This window comes from Microcaecilia unicolor, chromosome 3, assembly GCF_901765095.1.
Source record: "Microcaecilia unicolor chromosome 3, aMicUni1.1, whole genome shotgun sequence".
NCBI lineage: Eukaryota > Metazoa > Chordata > Amphibia > Gymnophiona > Siphonopidae > Microcaecilia > Microcaecilia unicolor.
Genome location: NC_044033.1, coordinates 184,139,139 through 184,155,617, shown reverse-complemented (window position 1 = coordinate 184,155,617; position 16,479 = coordinate 184,139,139). Strand labels below are relative to the sequence as shown.

The following is a 16,479-nucleotide window of genomic DNA, read 5'->3' as shown; positions in this document are numbered from 1 at the left end:
GTTTTCATCTCCACCACCTCCTGTGGGAGGGCATTCCAAGTATCCACCACTCTCTCCTTGAAAAAATATTTCCTGACATTTTTCTTGAGTCTGCCCCCCTTCAATCTCATTTCATGTCCTCTAGTGCTATCACCTTCCCATCTCCGGAAAAGGTTCATTTGCGGATTTATACCTTTCAAATATTTGAACGTCTGTATCATATCACCCCTGTTTTTCCTTTCCTCCAGGGTATACATGTTCAGGTCCACAAGTCTCTCCTCATACGTCTTGTAACGCAAATCCCATACCATTCTCATAGCTTTTCTTTGCACTGCTTCAATTCTTTTGCAATCGATTCCTAATTTTTAAGATAAAACAGTACAGATTGCCTTTTCTAGAGGCAGTAATTTAAAAGAAAAATTAAATCCTGCAGATATAGGTTGGAAACAACTGGAAAAATCAACCGTTGGCCACTAAAAGTGCGGCACGTGCCAGATCTGTCGAATTATGAATCAAACTAACATTTTTCATAATGCTGCCACCAATACAACACACACACTCAAGCATTTTACCAATTGCTTGTCTGACCACGTGGTTTACACTAGCATGTGTCCATGTAAAAAAAAACCTATGTTGGCATGACAACCAGACCGTTAAAAGTAAGAATCTTGGAGCATAGGTCCAATATTCGCAGTAAGAATCTTGGAGCATAGGTCCAATATTCACAGATCAGCTAAGAAAGAACCACTAGTTGAGCACTGTATCCAATTCAAGCATATGTTCGAAGAACTTCAATGCTGTGCCATTGACAGGGTAGAACCGTCAAGAAGAGGAGGTAATCGAAATTACTCTTACAGCGTAAGGAAGCCAAATGGATCTTCCGACTTCAAACTTTGGAACCCAGAGGGTTAAATAGTTCAATTGACTGGCACATATTTTATTGATAAATTCCAACAAGTCTATTTTGGTCGTTACCAGTCTAGAATTTTGCACCAGCTTTTAGAAACTCTCCAGCTTTAAATATTGTGATGATATATGACACTATATATACCCCTTTTCTTGGCGTGTAACGTTTCACGCCATTTTGAACAAGAGGAAACGAATGAGCTAGTAGATGTCTATGTGAGTTGGTTAAGTTGTCCATGCTTATTTTATTGATTTGATTCTACTTTTTTGTAAGTTGCCAAGTATTGACTGATATAATTTTTTAACATCCAGATTATCCTTGCGGAGCCATTACAGCACATCGTTCCTGAAGAAGCCCGGACAGGGGTGAGACGATTGGACCCCGTAGAACTTTAAAAGTTGGGTGCTGTTTGTAGCCCCTCCTTACCTCTCAACCCTCATCTCCCCTTACGTTCCTACCCGTAACCTCCGCTCTCAAGACAAATCCCTCCTTTCAGTACCCTTCTCCACCACCGCCAACTCCAGGCTCCGCCCTTTCTGCCTTGCCTCACCCCACGCGTGGAACAAACTCCCCGAGCCCATACGTCAGGCCCCCTCCCTCCCCATCTTCAAATCTCTGCTTAAAGCCCACCTCTTCAATGTCGCCTTCGGCACCTAGCCTCTACACCTCTACCCAGGAAATCTAGACTGCACAACTTGACATTTTGTTCTTTAGATTGTAAGCTCATTTGAGCAGGGATTGTCCTTCTTTGTTTATTTTATTTTGTACAGCGCTGCGTAACCCTAGCAGCGCTCTAGAAATGTTAAATAGTAGTAGTAGTATCTAGCAAGCTGATTACTTCTATTTTGCTGTGGATTAGAGATTTATGAGCTATTTTTTTGCTACTTGGTATTTTTGCACAGCAAGTTTTAAGATGACACGAATTTAAAGTATTGTCACAATTTAATTGCAAAAAAAAGACATTTTAAAAATCTGTGGAACTAGTAGCCCCATGATAGAAATCAAACACTGACAAAATCTGCAAATATCGTTTTGTCACAGTGTTTAGACCAAAGTAAATCACTTTGGTTTCTGAGGGCTTGTTTCCATTTCAGTAGAAATCTATATTTCTACCATTTAAAAGCCTGGGTGGTCTAATAGCCGATTTGGGGCAGAAGCATCCCGCTCATGTCATTCCCAATTCCAAAATGGTAACTGTGATCTCCCATGGCAGCCTATCGAGACTGCAAGGGAGGTTGCAGCTGCCATTTTGGAACTGGGAATGGCATAAGCAGGATTCTTCTGCTCCTAAGAGGCCATTAGACCCCAGAGCTTTTAAAAGGTATGCCTGGGGAGGACCTATGGGGGGGCGGAGCAGAGCTGGTGGGCAGCCACAGGGAAAGAATGGGTTTTCTGTTGGGGGGGGGAGGCTGGCTCGAGCGGGAATGAGCTTGCAGCAGCAGAGGGGAGTTGCAGTTTCGGTTTCTGCTGAAAATGCACTGGTATTTTCGGCTGAAACCAGAACCCAAATCTTGGGTCGGTTTTGGTGTCGAATCCAAAACCAAAATTTGGTCAGCCTCTAAGTCACATACAATTCAGAGCTGGAAAAACTGAGAAGAATCATAAAAGACCTACAGCCATCACTTCAGGAAGATTAATTATTCAAAGAGATATTCCCAGTTCCACTAGCGCTGGTGACCTTCAAACAACCACCAAACCTGAAAAACAACAAATATTGAAAAGCAAACTCCCAATAGAAGCACAAAAAGAAGAAAACTAGCCCTTGCTATATAACAGACTGCAAGTTGTGCAAGCACTTATCACAGGGGGAAAATATTCACCATAAAAGGATCTATTCATGCTTCTCTTCAAATGATGTATATATTATTCAGTGCAGAATGTGAAGGGTGCTATTTTGGGGAGACAGGACAAATGCTAAAGACAAGAATTAACTCACACATACACCACATTAGAAACCACAAAGCAACTAAAGGCAAGACCTCCATGGCTGAGCATTTTTCAAAACTTGGACACTGCATCACTGACCTTATACTAATGTGATCGTTGACATTCCTGAGAGTTGACCACACCTTACCTTACCAGTGTTTAGTAGTCAAGAAGTGGCCAATACCTTAAGTGTGATTTTCTCCCAGAGAGACAAAGGCACAGAAAAATACAGTAAGTAAGGGAAAAGGGTATAGAACACCTCAAATAAAAGAACAAATCAAAAGTATCTTAAATGAATAATTAGCCAACTAAATATGTTACACTTAAAAAACAATCAACAAGAAACAAGTGTTTTTCACTTGATATTTTTCTATTTTATTTCTCTGTAAGACTCTAACTGGATCCAGTTTACAAACTACTGAAAGACAAGTGAAAGATCAGATAAGTATTTATAGTTAAATTATTACCTAATAACTCTATGGATATGCAGTTGTCTTATCTAAAGAACTGGGGCTTCTTTTACAAAGCCATGCTGCTGATTCTCAGTGCGGCATATGAGAGGAAGCCCATTCAATTCCTGTGGGCTTCCTTTCATTTACCACGCAGGAATCGCTAGTGCAGCTTTGTAGAAGAAGCCTTTAATTCATTGTGTGTTCTTTCTTTCAGATGCGGTGGTCCATGAGGAACTTGGAATTCAGATAAGTATTTCTTGATGCTCTTTTCTACTCTAACCCTTGTCCTTTGCGATTTTCTCTGTGTTTTCTGTGTTGTTTAGTCCCAATCTCTTATCTCAGCAATCTTCGCCTCTCTCTAAAATCTTTTTTCTTCTCCTTTTGTTATACTTTGGGGCCCTTGGTCTTCCTCTGTGTTCTTCTTCAGCTGCAGATCCCTACTCCCTGCCTTTAAGAATTTTAAAAAAAGGAAAACCCTAAACCCTGCCTTTAATGATCTCATATAGTATTACAGAATGTTTTTACTACTACTACTACTTATCATTTCTATAGCGCTGCTAGACGTACGCAGCACTGTACATTTGAACATGAAGAGACAGTCCCTGCTCGTCAGAGCTTACAATCTAATTAGGACAGACAAACAGGACAAATAAGGGATAAGGGAATTCTCTGAGGACAAGCAGGCTGAATTATTCTCACACATGGGGTCGATGTCTGCGTCGGCCCGGGAATCAGCATTTGCCATAGCAAAACCAAAAACTTTGCTAGAGCCTTCTGGCGCGTATGTGCGGACTGATTTTCTGCCCGCTGTGCGAGCGCGTACCTCAGTTTCTTTTTTTTCTGCAGCGAGGTGCTGCAGGTTCCTCCTGTGCTCCTCGTTTTTGCCCAGGAAGAGGCTTCTTTTTTAAGTGACTTTTCGCCCTGTGTTTTTCTCCCTCTTCTTTAGTTTTTTTTTTTTTAAGCAGTTTTCCTTATTTAACCTCAGTTCTTTTTCCCTTGTTTTAAGCTTTCTTTCTTTTTCAACGTGGCCGGTTTTAGACTGCATGGTTGGGTTTCACCCCTTTTTTGTGTCCTTTTTACTTAGGCACAATCGAGTACTTTGATTTCGCCAGTGCCGTTTTTCCTTCCATGTCATCAAGACACCCAGCGGCTTCAAACGTTGTACTCAGTGCAACCGGACCATCTCAGGTACAGATACCCATTCTTGGTGTATCCAGTGCCTTGGGTCCGACCATAGCCCAGTTCGTTGTACTCTGTGTCTTCATATGAAGAAACGGACCCAACTAGCTCAAGAAGTCCAATGTGAGAAACTTTTTGGGGCTTGGTCCGGTCCTTCAACATGTGATCGACATGAAGGGACGCATCAACATCAGGAGCAGAGGTAATGGCTGCTGAGAGGTCAAGACATGCTGGGAGCAGTGAGGCATCGAGTGGGTCTCCACCTGTTTCAAGGCCTCCTGCCCCGGGACCAACCACTGTCGGATCCGACCCCGAGGCATGTGAGGATTCGACGTCGTCCTCGTTGGCACAGAGGACCCTCAGTGATGGGGGCATCGAGTGAAGGTGAAGAAGCACTGTCATCATTCTCCTTCTACACATGGTGCTGGGAGCTCTGGGGCATCAAAGGATTCGGCACCCGAGAAGCGTCGGCGCCGAGAACCGCTCCACCTCCATACAGGAAGTAACGATGCATCGACCTCTAAGCAGTCCAGTTCCTGCTCCTGAGCCTCAACTGACTCTGCCACCAGCTGCTCCATCGGCCCCCCCCCCCCCCCAGCCTTCTCCGATAGCGCCTCTCGATGAGTGCATCCGGGTCTTGCTTCCAGAACATCTGGAAGGTCTGCTGCCCAGCCTGCTTTGGAGTTGGGGGTACTTGCGCCTTCTGTGCCGTCTGCTGCAGTGGTGTCTGGCCCTTCACCTGCGATGAGGTCCCCGTCCTCAGTGCCACTTGCCACCCAAGTCAAGTCCCTTCGACGTTGGTGGAAGAAGCTTCACCGCAGTCCATGCGGGCGTCGGCCTCTTGACATCGCAATCAAGGACGTTGGTCCTCGGCGTCGAGGCAGGCTCATTCTTGTAGATCCCTTAGAGAAGTACTTTCCGATACTGAGAAGGAGCACTCATGGGAGTCAGAGGAAGATCCCAGGTACTTCTCCTCCGATGAGTCCTTTGGGATTCCCTCTGAACCTTCCCCTCCACCTGAAAGGAGACTGTCTCCTTCTGAGAGCCTCTCCTTTACCTCGTTTGTATGGGAAATTACTGAGGCCATTCCATTCCCTATGAAAGTGGAGGAGGAGCCGAGGGTTGAGATGCTTGAGGTCCTGGACTACACCTCTCCACCTAAGGAAGCTGTGATGGCTCCTTTGCATAAGGTACTCAAGGAAGACCTTATGCGAAACTGGTCGTTCCCTCTTTCTGTTCCCGTGATCCCTAAGAAGACTGATTCTCAGTATCGGATCCACGGTGAACCTGGGTTGATGCCCCCAGGCAGAGAAGCTAGGACCTTGGACTCTTTTGGAAGAAAGATGTATCAAGCCGCTATGCTCGCTGCCCGTATTCAATCTTACCAGCTCTTCATGAGCGTTCACTTACAGAACTCGGTAAGGTAGCTGTCTACCTTGGTCGATGCCCTCCCTCCAGAGCAGGCCGAGCCTTTTCGCCAGGTGGTCAGGCAGCAGAAGGCGTGTCGTAAATTCCTGGCCAGGGGTGCTTACGACACTTTTGATGTGGCATCCAGAATCTCTGCTCAGGGTATAACGATGCACAGACTCTCATGGCTGCGTGTCTCTGACCTGGATCATTCGGTCCAGCAGAGGATGGCGGATGTACCTTGCCAGGGGGGGGGGGGGGGGGGGGGGGGATAACCTTTTCAGAGAGAAGGTGGAAGATCTGGTCAACCAGATCAAAAAGCACAATGATGCTATGGCTTCTCTCTCCCGCTAGGTGCCTTCTGCTACGACCTCCTCAACCAGGAGGTTTTTTTTTGGGGGGGGGGGGCATGGAGTGCTCCCTATTCCTATGCTAGGTGTAGGTACACTCTGGTGTCCCAACAGCCTGTTCAGGCTCAGCCCCAGCATGCTTGTTCTCAACAGCATATGCCTAAGGACCCTGCTGCTCCCCAGCAAAAGCAAGGGACGGGCTTTTCACTGGCTCCAGTGAAGCATAGCCACAGTAAAAATGTCCGTACCGGATGACTTGGCAGTTGGATGGAAGTTAATGTTTTTTCACCAAAGGAGGACTCTCGTAACCTCCGACTGGTGGGTTCTTCAAATAGTCTGGTTAGAAAACACCCTCAATCTGGAATCCAAACCTCCAAATTGCCCACTGGGAGCTCATTCATACAGCTCCCAGCACAGGCAGGTACTTGCAAAGGAACTCTCTGCCCTTCTACTGGCCCATGCAGTTGAACCCGTTCCACCAGGGGAAGAAGGGCTGGGATTCTATTCCAGGTACTTCCTTGTGCAAAAGAAAACAGGGGGAATACGTCCCATCCTAGACTTAAGGGCCCTGAACAAACTCCTAGTCCGAGAAAAGTTCAGGATGGTTTCCCTAGGCACCCTTCTTCCCATGTTTCAGGAAAACGATTGGCTATGCTCTCTGGACAAAGGATGCTTACACACATATCTTGATACTTCCAACTCACAGGAAGTATCTTCGATTTCAGCTGGGAACACAGCATTTTCAGTACCATGTACTGCCGTTTGATGCTAGGGATACCCCATATGTGAGAATAATTCAGCCTGCTTATCCTCGGAGAAAGCGAAGATACTTACCTGTAGCAGGTATTCTCCGAAGACAGCAGGCTGATTATTCTCACAATCCCATCCACCTCCCCTTAGTTGTTATTTGTTTATTTGCTTATGCTTTGGACTTAACTGAGGTATGTGCTCGCGTGGCGAGCGGGAAGTCTGTCCTCACATGTGCGCCAGAAAGCTCTAGCAAAGTTTTTGTTTTTGCTATGGCAAATGCCGATTCCCAGGCCAATGTGGACATCGATCCCCATGTGTGAGAATAATCAGCCTGCTATCCTCGGAGAATACCTGCTACAGGTAAGTATCTCCGCTTTACTAAGGTGGGAATGATAAAATATGGGTACTGAACAAGTGATTAAGGGTTAGGAGTTAAAAGCAGAATCAAAAAGGTGGGCTTTTAGCCTAGATTTGAAGACGGCCAGAGATTGCACTTGACATACCGGCTCAGGAGGTCTATTCCGGGCATGTGGTGCAGCAAGATAAAAGGACCAGAGTCTGGGGTTAGCAGTGGAGGAGAAGGGTGCAGATAAGAGAGATTTACTCAGTGAACGGAGTTCCCAGGGAGGAATGTAGGGAGAGATGAGAGAGGTAAGTAAATAAGAGGAGTTTGAACTGTATGCAGAAATGAATAGGGAGCCAGTGAAGTGACTTGAGGAGAGGGCAAATATGAGTATAGCGACACTGGCGGAATATAAGTCATGCAACAGAATAGATTGAAGGGGAGATGGGATGGCTTAGTGGGAGATTTGTGAGAAGCAAGTTGCAATAGTCTAAACGAGAGGTGATAAGAGTGTGAATAAGGATTCTGGTAGTATGCTCATAAAGGAAAGGATCAATTTTGGTGATATTATAGAAAAAGAAAGGACAGGTTTTAGCAGTCTGTTGAATATGTGCAGAGAAGGAGAGAGAGGGCTCAAAGATGACCCCAAAGTATGAACTGATGAGTCAGGGAGGATGAGAGTTTTATCCACTGAGATAGAGAATGGGGGAAGAGGAGAGGTTAGTTTAGGGGGAAAGATAAGAAGCTCAGTCATGTTATGGCGGTGAGACATCCAGGCAGCAATGTCAGATAGGCAGGCTGATAATTTGGCCTGGATTCCTGCTGAAATTTCTGGTATGGAGAGGTAGATCTGGAACTCATCAGCATAAAGGTGACACTGAAAACCATGGGATGAGATCAGAGTACCAAGGGAGAAATTATAGATGGAGAAAAGAAGAGATCCCTGAAGTGGGATAGAAGTGGAGGAGGATCCACCAGAGTATACACTAAAAGTACAATAAGAGAGATAAGAAGAAAACAAGGAAAGAACAGAGCCTTGAAATCCAAGTGAGGACAGCGTATCAAGGAGTAGGCAGTGATCAACAGTGACAAAAAGCTGCAGATAGATTCAGAAGGATGAGGATACTACTACTACTACTACTTAACATTTATAAAGCACTACTAGGGTTACGCAGCGCTGTACAATTTAACATGGAAGGACAGTCCCTGCTCGAAGAGCTTACAATCTCTGAATGAGTACGAGATTACCTCCAGATGCGTTCAGCAGATCATGCGCAGGAGCGAAGGTAACGGATGCAAGGGGACAGCCAAGGCTGGGGATTAGTATGCTTTGTGGGACGGGAGGTGGATGGTGCGAGGGTGTCCAGGGTGTCCAGAATAGAGGATAGAATAGACACCTTTGGATCTGCCCAGGAAGGGAAATGGGACTTGATGCCTTTCTAAGGATTTTGCAACTACATTCAAAGTGGTTTACATATATTCAGGTACTTATTTTGTACCAGGGGCAGTGGAGGGTTAGGTGACTTGCCCAGAGTCACATGGCGCTGCAGTGGGAATTGAACTCAGTTCCCCAGAATCAAAGTCCACTGCACTAACCTCTAGGCTACTCCTCCACTCCAGGTTGCTGGAGACTTTAGCAAGTGCTGTTTCAGTTGAATGAAGAGGACAAAAGCCAAATTGAAGTGGATCAAGAATAGCTTGAGATGAAAGAAAGTCAAGAAGGCGATGAACAGCACGTTCAAGTATGTTGGATAGGAAAGGGAGGAGGGAGATGGGGCTATAGTTGGAAGGACAGGTAGGGCCCAATGAAGGTTTTTTGAGGAGTGTTGTGACTACGGCATGTTTGAAGGCACCAGGAACAGTTGCAGTGGAAAGTGAAAGATTGAGGATATGAAAGATAAAAAGGATGACAGTAGGAGAGATAGTGCTAAGTAGATGGGTGGGAATAGGATCAGAGGAACAGATAGTTAGTTTCAAGGAGGAAAGAAAATATGCAGTTTCCTCTTCAGTGATTTCTCTAACTACCTAAAGGAAATAAAAGATAATTGAGGTCCCTGCAAGGAACCTCCCATGTAGACTTTCTCTTTATCTCAGAGCATTCACGCTTAACGACTGTTTAATCCCTTTACCTATCTGTCCCAATGATAAGTGATCATTAGAACATTTTCCTCCTTTGCCATACTGTAACTGGCCAAGGAAACAGTTCCAGAGCAATGTTTCTTGTTAAATATCCTGCCCAAAACACACACTAAACCTTTCTATTAGGTCAGACAGGAAGCTTTATTTAAAATACTTGTAAATACTGGTCCTTTACATTTGAGAGAACTGTTCTTTTAAACCTGGCTTGCCAGATTTATAAATGAACCTTTAACCAAGGTATCTTAATGTCCACAATCTATTGTAGCACTTTAAAATTTCCTTGTCACCCTCTGGACTTTTGTCAGCAATTCTTCCTTTTATTGACAATGACCTTTCAATTTTCTCTTGCCAAAAGAGTTACTGTCATTAATAATTTAAATTCAGCAAATGTTGTTTTTCAGTGCTGTCAGATCCAATTACTTCCTGACAGGTTTAAGTATAGGATACTTTCAAGCTCATTTTCAAAGCACTTAGCCTCCCAAAGTTCCATAGAAACCTATGGAACTTAGCCTCCCAAAGTGCTTTGAAAATATGCCTCTATATGTTCACTAATTTTAACCTTTCTCTTAGATCCCTTATTAAACAAACTTTTTTTTTTAGAATACATAAAATCCTTCTCCCAAACCTTTCTTCCCCACAATGTCACACAGAACAATCACACTATTCTCTGAAGCCAAAAATACCCGCAGGCTTCAAAATTTAACTAGCCCAGATAGTCTTCAATCACTAGAATCAAACTGTTTCAAAACTAATTTAAATCCTCTCCACACACACAGCACACAGTCATACAACCTCCACCCTGTCAGTACTCATCCCCTCCTCTCTCACTCCTGCTACTCGACCTGATGAGCACATCACTTCCAGAATCGTAGCAGGATATGAATCACTGGCACCAGCTCTCTCTCTGCTCAGGACCCCCACCAGGACTACTGCTGCTCCTCTCTTCTGGGCCACCACTTGATGGAGCTTCTGCCCAGGAGGGAGGGGTTAGGACAGCTTTCTAGTTGGTGATTCAAACATTACGCATGAAGATAGCTGAGTGGCTGGTGAGTGTGAGGATTGCCTGATGCAAAGATGGAGGACCTTGCGTTGCAAACCGTACGAGGAGAGACTTGCCGACCTGAACATGTATACCTTGGAGGAAAGGAGAAACAGGGGTGACATGATACAAATGTTTGAAATATTTGAAAGGTATTAATCCGCAAAATGTAACAAAAAAAAAAAAAAAAAAACCTTTTCTGGAGACGGGAAGGTGGTAGAACTAGAGGACATGAATTGAAGTTGAAGGGGGGCAGACTCAGGAGTCATTTCAGGAAGTATTTTTTTACAGAAAGGGTGGTAGATACGTGGAATGCCCTTCCACAGGAGGTGGTGGAGATGAAAACGGTAATGGAGTTCAAACATGCGTAGGATAAACACAAAGGAATCTTGTTTAGAAGGAATGGATCTACGGAATCTTAGCGGAGATTGCGTGGCAAAGCCAGTAATTGGGAAACAAAACCAGTTCTGGGCAGACTTCTATGGTCTACTCCCCGATTGTGACTGAATAGATATGGATGGGCTGGAGTATAAATTTTAAGGGGCTTCAACGTTAGCTTCAGAACTTTTAGTACAAGAACAGTGCTGGGCAGACTTCTACGGTCTGTACCCTGAGAATGGCAAGGACAAATCAAACTCGGGTATACATATAAAGTATCACATACCATGTAAAATGAATTTATCTTGTTGGGCAGACTGGATAGACCATTCAGGTCTTTATCTGCCGTCATTTACTATGTTACCTCACGCATCATCTAGATAATATTTTAGATGGTGCTGGGGAGGAGCCGTCTGTCTTGTACCAATGACATAGGAAAATGTGGAAGGGAGGTTCTGGAAGCCAAATTTAGGCTCTTAGGTAGAAAGATGAAACCCAGATCCTCCAGGGTAGCATTTTTGGAATGCCCATTCCATGCACAGGATCCAAAAGGTAGGTAGAGCTCGGAAGTCTCAATGCATTGTTGAGACTATGGTGCAGGGATGAGGGATTTAGATTTGTTAGGAACTGGGCAACATTCTGGGAAAGGAGAGGAGCCTGTTCCAAAAGGATGGATTCCGCCTCAACCGAGATGGAACCAAGCTGCTGGTGTTAACATTTAAAAAGGAGATAGAGCAGCTTTTAAACCAAAATGGGGGGGGGGGGGGGGGGCTAATACAGTCCATTGATTTTCTTATATTTTGTTTTTGTGATAACTTATACTGTAACAAAACTGAAAACTCTTATCTCTATCTGGTTGATAGTAAACGAGTGCCACAATTTTGGAGTGGGCTTAAGCTCAAAGCCCCTCAAGTTATGTCCCTGGGGGAATAGATGCTGGATAGGGGGTGTAATAGAGTGAACTGAAACTTTCCCTGCTGTCACTGGTGTAAATAAAATATTTTCTGGAATGGCCGTGGGACTGAGGTGTACCAGGGGTTGGAGCCATGAGGTAGAGTGGATGGAGCCAAGGAAGAATGAGGCTGGGTTGGGGGCGTGTACTAAAAATCTCCCTCTCAAAAATTGGGACCCCTTGGCAGCTCTGCACCAGGCCCGTGCCGATGCGGTAAGCGGGGTAAGCACCGCAGGAGGGCACCCACATCTGGAGGGCGCCGCCGCAGTGCTTACCCTCGCCCCGCGACGCAGAGACCTTTAAATCTTTTACTTGCAGTCGCAGCAGCGTCTGTGAAAACGGAGCGCTGCCGTCTCCCTTCCCTTCGCGCTCTTGGTTCCCTCAGTGTCCCGCCTTCTTCTGACGTCAGAAGAAGGCGGGACACTGAGGGAACCGAGTGCAAGGGAAGGGAGATGTCGGCAGCGCTCCGTTTTCACAGACGCTGCTGCGACTGCAAGTAAAAGATTTAAAGGCCCCCAGGGCGCGCAGCGATCATCTTCACGGGGGGAAGAGGGGGGGGAGAGGGGCGCGCGCCAACTGTTCTTCTACGGGGGGGGGGGGGGCGCCAACATTTTGTCTGCGGGGGGGCGGCATAGACCCTTGGCACGGGCCTGCTCTGCACCCAGTCTCTGTGACTGCAAAACGGTGCCTGTCTGCACAGCTGCATTCAGTCACGTGTAGTTGTGCAAGACAGCCTCTGGAATGGTTTAGAAAACAAGCCACACAGCGGCTCTCCCACCTCCTTTACTGGGGACACTCAATGAAGTTACAAGGAAAAACTTTTAAAACAAATAGGAGGAAATATTTTTTCACTTATTGAATAGTTAAGCTCTGGAACTCATTGCCGGAGGATGTAGTAACAGCTGTTAATGTATCTGGGTTTAAAAAAGGTTTGGACAAGTTCCTGGAGGAAAAAGTTCATAGTCGTCTGCTATCGAGACAGACATGGGAAAGCCACTGCTTGCCCTGGGATTGGTAGCATGGAATGCAGCTACTATTTGGGTTTCTGCCAGGTACTTGAGACCTGGATTGGTCACTGTTGGAAATAGGATAGTGGGCTAGATGGACCATTGTTCTGACCCAGTACGGCTGTTCTTATGTATTCTAACCAATGAAAGTGATACTTCCTTTGTATTCATCAGTATGCTGCAAAAGCCAGCATGTTTGAAAATATAAGTGAGATAAAAAAAGAAATGCTACCAATAATAAAGAACGATAACGTGGATGCAGCAGCTGATAGGTTTGTTTGCTTTGTTTTGGGTGTGTTAACATGGCAGCTGCGAGGGGGAGGCGGCTTCATTTATGTCATGCCGTCTCCTGTTCTCAATGTAATTTGCTTGGGTAATCCTCAAGGAAGTCTTATTAAACCTCCATGGTGAGCCTTGCTCAAGGAGGTTTAATGACAGGAGACAGCATGACATCAAAAAGCTGAAGCCACCATACTGGTACTTCCAAAAACAAAGCAAGGAGGCTATCAGCTGCTGTATGCACGTTGTCGTTGTTCATTGTTATTTTATGTCAGTTATGTTTAGAAACATGCCAACTTGTTCAGCAAACGGATGTACACAGAGAAACTATCAGCACAGGGCTAGTGTGCATTTTGGCAGTGCGATGGCAGTAGATGTAGCAGCTGGGGGTGCTGTGGGGCTGGGAGGGCACCAGCTCAGTACCCAGGGAAGGGGGGAGTCAGGGCTCCCCAGCACTGAGTAGCATGTGGTCCGCCTTGGTGCTGGGGATCTTGGCTGCTATCTTCGCCAGGTTCTAGTTCTGCAGCTCTGGGGAGAAGCCAGCGGTGGGCAAGAGCTGGAGGTGTGCAAGTTGCAGGCTGGCGAAGAGAAGACAACAGGAGGATATTGTCTAGACGACCAGGGGCCTGTGTATGAAGCAAAGGAACAGATACTGGGTGGAGGGGGTCTCAAAGGGCACAAGAGTAAGACAGGTGTGAATGAACGCTGGAGGCAATGCAAGGTATAATTGAGAGCACAAAGCAATCTTAAACTTTACATATGCCAAACATGATCCCCAGCTCTCCTTAAAAAAAAAAACAAAAAAAGAGTTGCAAGAAACACTGTGCCCTTTTCACCAATCACAAACGACTCCATGGGCCCTGCCTGCATGCTTCATGTCTGTTGCAGGGTGGCATCCAACTTCCCTTACATTCCCCTCCCTCCCTGAGAGATTGCAAAGCCTAGGAGGGTTATTTATTTATTTATATTTGTATCCCGCGCTTTCCCACTCATGGCAGGCTTGCATGGGGCAATGGAGGGTTAAGTGACTTGCCCAGAGTCACAAGGAGCTGCCTGTACCTGAAGTGGGAATCGAACTCAGTTCCTCAGTTCCCCAGGACCAAAGTCCACCACCCTAACCACATCACGTTTGCTATTGTTTTGGACGTACCAATATGGCAGCAAGCTCCGCCCACTGGCTTCAGCCCTCTGGTTTAATAGTATCCTGTCTCGCTGTATCAACCCGGGCAGAGAGCAGGTGCGGCTGGCGGCGCTGAATTACTGAAAGGAGGGAGAGGTGGTACCTAAGGAGGTTTAATTCCTTGCGGTATCACCTAATTCCATCCCAGCGAGATTCCGCAAACCACATTCTCTAGCGTGCAGCGCTTCTCTGACGCAACTTCCTGTTTCCTGCTAGGGACGCGGGAGGCCTCCAAGGGAAGGGAGGGAAGTCAAGTGTCATATGGGACAGGGAACCGACGAAGAAAAGCTGCGGGATTGTTGGTGGGTAATGTATGAGTTTAACAGGGGGGGAGACATGCTAGACCGAAGATACTAGGAGAGAGAGAGAGCAGACCAGGGGTTGGGGGGAGACCGGCCCTTGAATGCGTGTGAGGAGGGGTGCTCGGCATTTGAAATTCTGAGGGCAGTCGAATGCGTGTGATGTTTTTTTGGAGTTGTTTAATATGATTATAGTCAACAAAGGGGAGGGGAGGAGGCGAAGCAAACCTTGGTCATTTTCAAGGAGACCTCTTTGCTATAGAACAGTATATACTTTTCTCGGAGAGCTCGAATTAGTGACAGCCGTTCGTTTCAATCGTAGCAAAAGGAGAGAGGAGTGTGATGAAAACAGGAGAGACGGCCGGGATGACGTCAAAAAGTTGACGCCACTTAGGTTGATCTCTCTCCCCCCTCCCCCGTGTATCCGTCATTCAGGTACACTCAAAACAAAGCAAACATTTGAGTTGCTGCAGCCATGTTTTTGTTTTTTTTATACTGGTAGCATTTTAATTTTATCCCACTTATATTTTCAAATTTGTGCAGCATACGGATGTACACAGAAGTATACTATGGGAATAAGTTTTCATAGGTAAAGTAGTAATTTGTTGTATCCATCATAATCGGTTTGTCATTTGGAGGGGCTGGTTATAGAGACACCCTAGCATTTGTTATATTCGTGCAGAGATATTTTTTCCTCCAGGTAAAGAGACATTAAAACAGACATGTTAAGAGAATCAGAGTATCTATCTGTATATTTATTTACTTATTTATGACATTTATATCCCACATTAAGCATGAATTAGGTTGAAACTGGGAGCATTTAAAATTTTTTCCCCCCCTGTGCATAGATCAAAAGAAAAATGTGGTATATGGGAACTTGCGCCTTTTGTGGATTGCAATGGTATATTATAAAAATGTATTTGATATTTTTATTACTACTATTTAAAATACAGATATTGAATAATGAGGGCAGAGCTACCTTCATGCAGAAGTCCACAGTCAGTCTGTGCCTATATTGTCCAGGTCTGCACACTAGCAGCCAGGTTCATACAAAATTAATTATGTTCAATAGAAAATAAATCTGTTGGCTCAGGCTACTTGCTATGTGAATATTCCATCACTGCTTCATTATTGCTGCCAAGTATTACATATTAAAGGCTTTTGCTTTAAATTTTGTTTTAATTTGTTACAGATTTCAGAAGGTAACAAAACTTACTAACCCTTCACTTCAATGCATAGGCAGTCCCTTATTTCTAATAATCTTTTGCTTTTGTTTTCTGTAGCATTTTTTTCTATTGTTTTGGGTGTACTAAAACTGTGGCAAGCTTCGCCTAGTAGCTTTAGCTCACATAATGGACTAGATAGGTTCACTTTGACTCCTGTTTTCTTCAACCTCCTTGGTTAATAGCATGCAAACCAGTGTTGCCAAGTATTCCTGGAAAAACAAGTGTGCAGGGCCCGCTCAAAGGACTGTGGTGCCCTGAGCCAGCTTTTGGTTTGGTGCCCTCCCCCATCCCTGGCCTACCTTTAAAGGGCAGTTTCCCCCTCCTGAACACCGGCAGCGTTTCACCTAACAGTATCCGCAATGGCCCCTGCATCTTTCCTCTGCTGTTCTCCTATGGAAACAGGATGTCAAAGGAAGGGCCAGGGCGCAGCAGAAAGAAGACGCCAGAGTGCTGATGCGGGTAGCATTACGTGAAATGCTGTCTGTGATTGGAAGGGGGAAACTGCTTTTAAAGGTAGACGGGGGAGATGGTTTGAGACAGAGAGAGGAAGGGGGTTGCCAGCTGTTCTTTTTTTCCCTGCACATGCAATGCTGCCAGGCAAGCTCTGGGCCAGCTTAACCTATAGTGCCCAGTGACATCACAAGCTCACCTGGTCCATAAGTTAAGCCAGCTGTTAGTGTATCTGGG

At 45.4% G+C, this 16,479-nt stretch overlaps 1 protein-coding gene across 4 annotated transcripts in view; it reads left to right on the top strand.

Moving 5' to 3' along the window:
- The first annotated feature begins 14,359 nt into the window (after positions 1-14,359).
- Positions 14,360-16,479, top strand: part of PAN2 (poly(A) specific ribonuclease subunit PAN2) — a 142,315-nt gene continuing 140,195 nt past the window's right edge. Inside the window, exon 1 of one of the 4 annotated variants that reach the window (XM_030196733.1) lies at positions 14,360-14,569. The gene's annotated coding sequence lies outside the window, so the exon portion shown is untranslated. Of the gene's footprint in view, positions 14,570-15,111; positions 15,156-16,479 lie in introns of those variants that run through there. The other 3 variants (XM_030196732.1, XM_030196730.1, XM_030196731.1) reach the window with 3 other exon arrangements.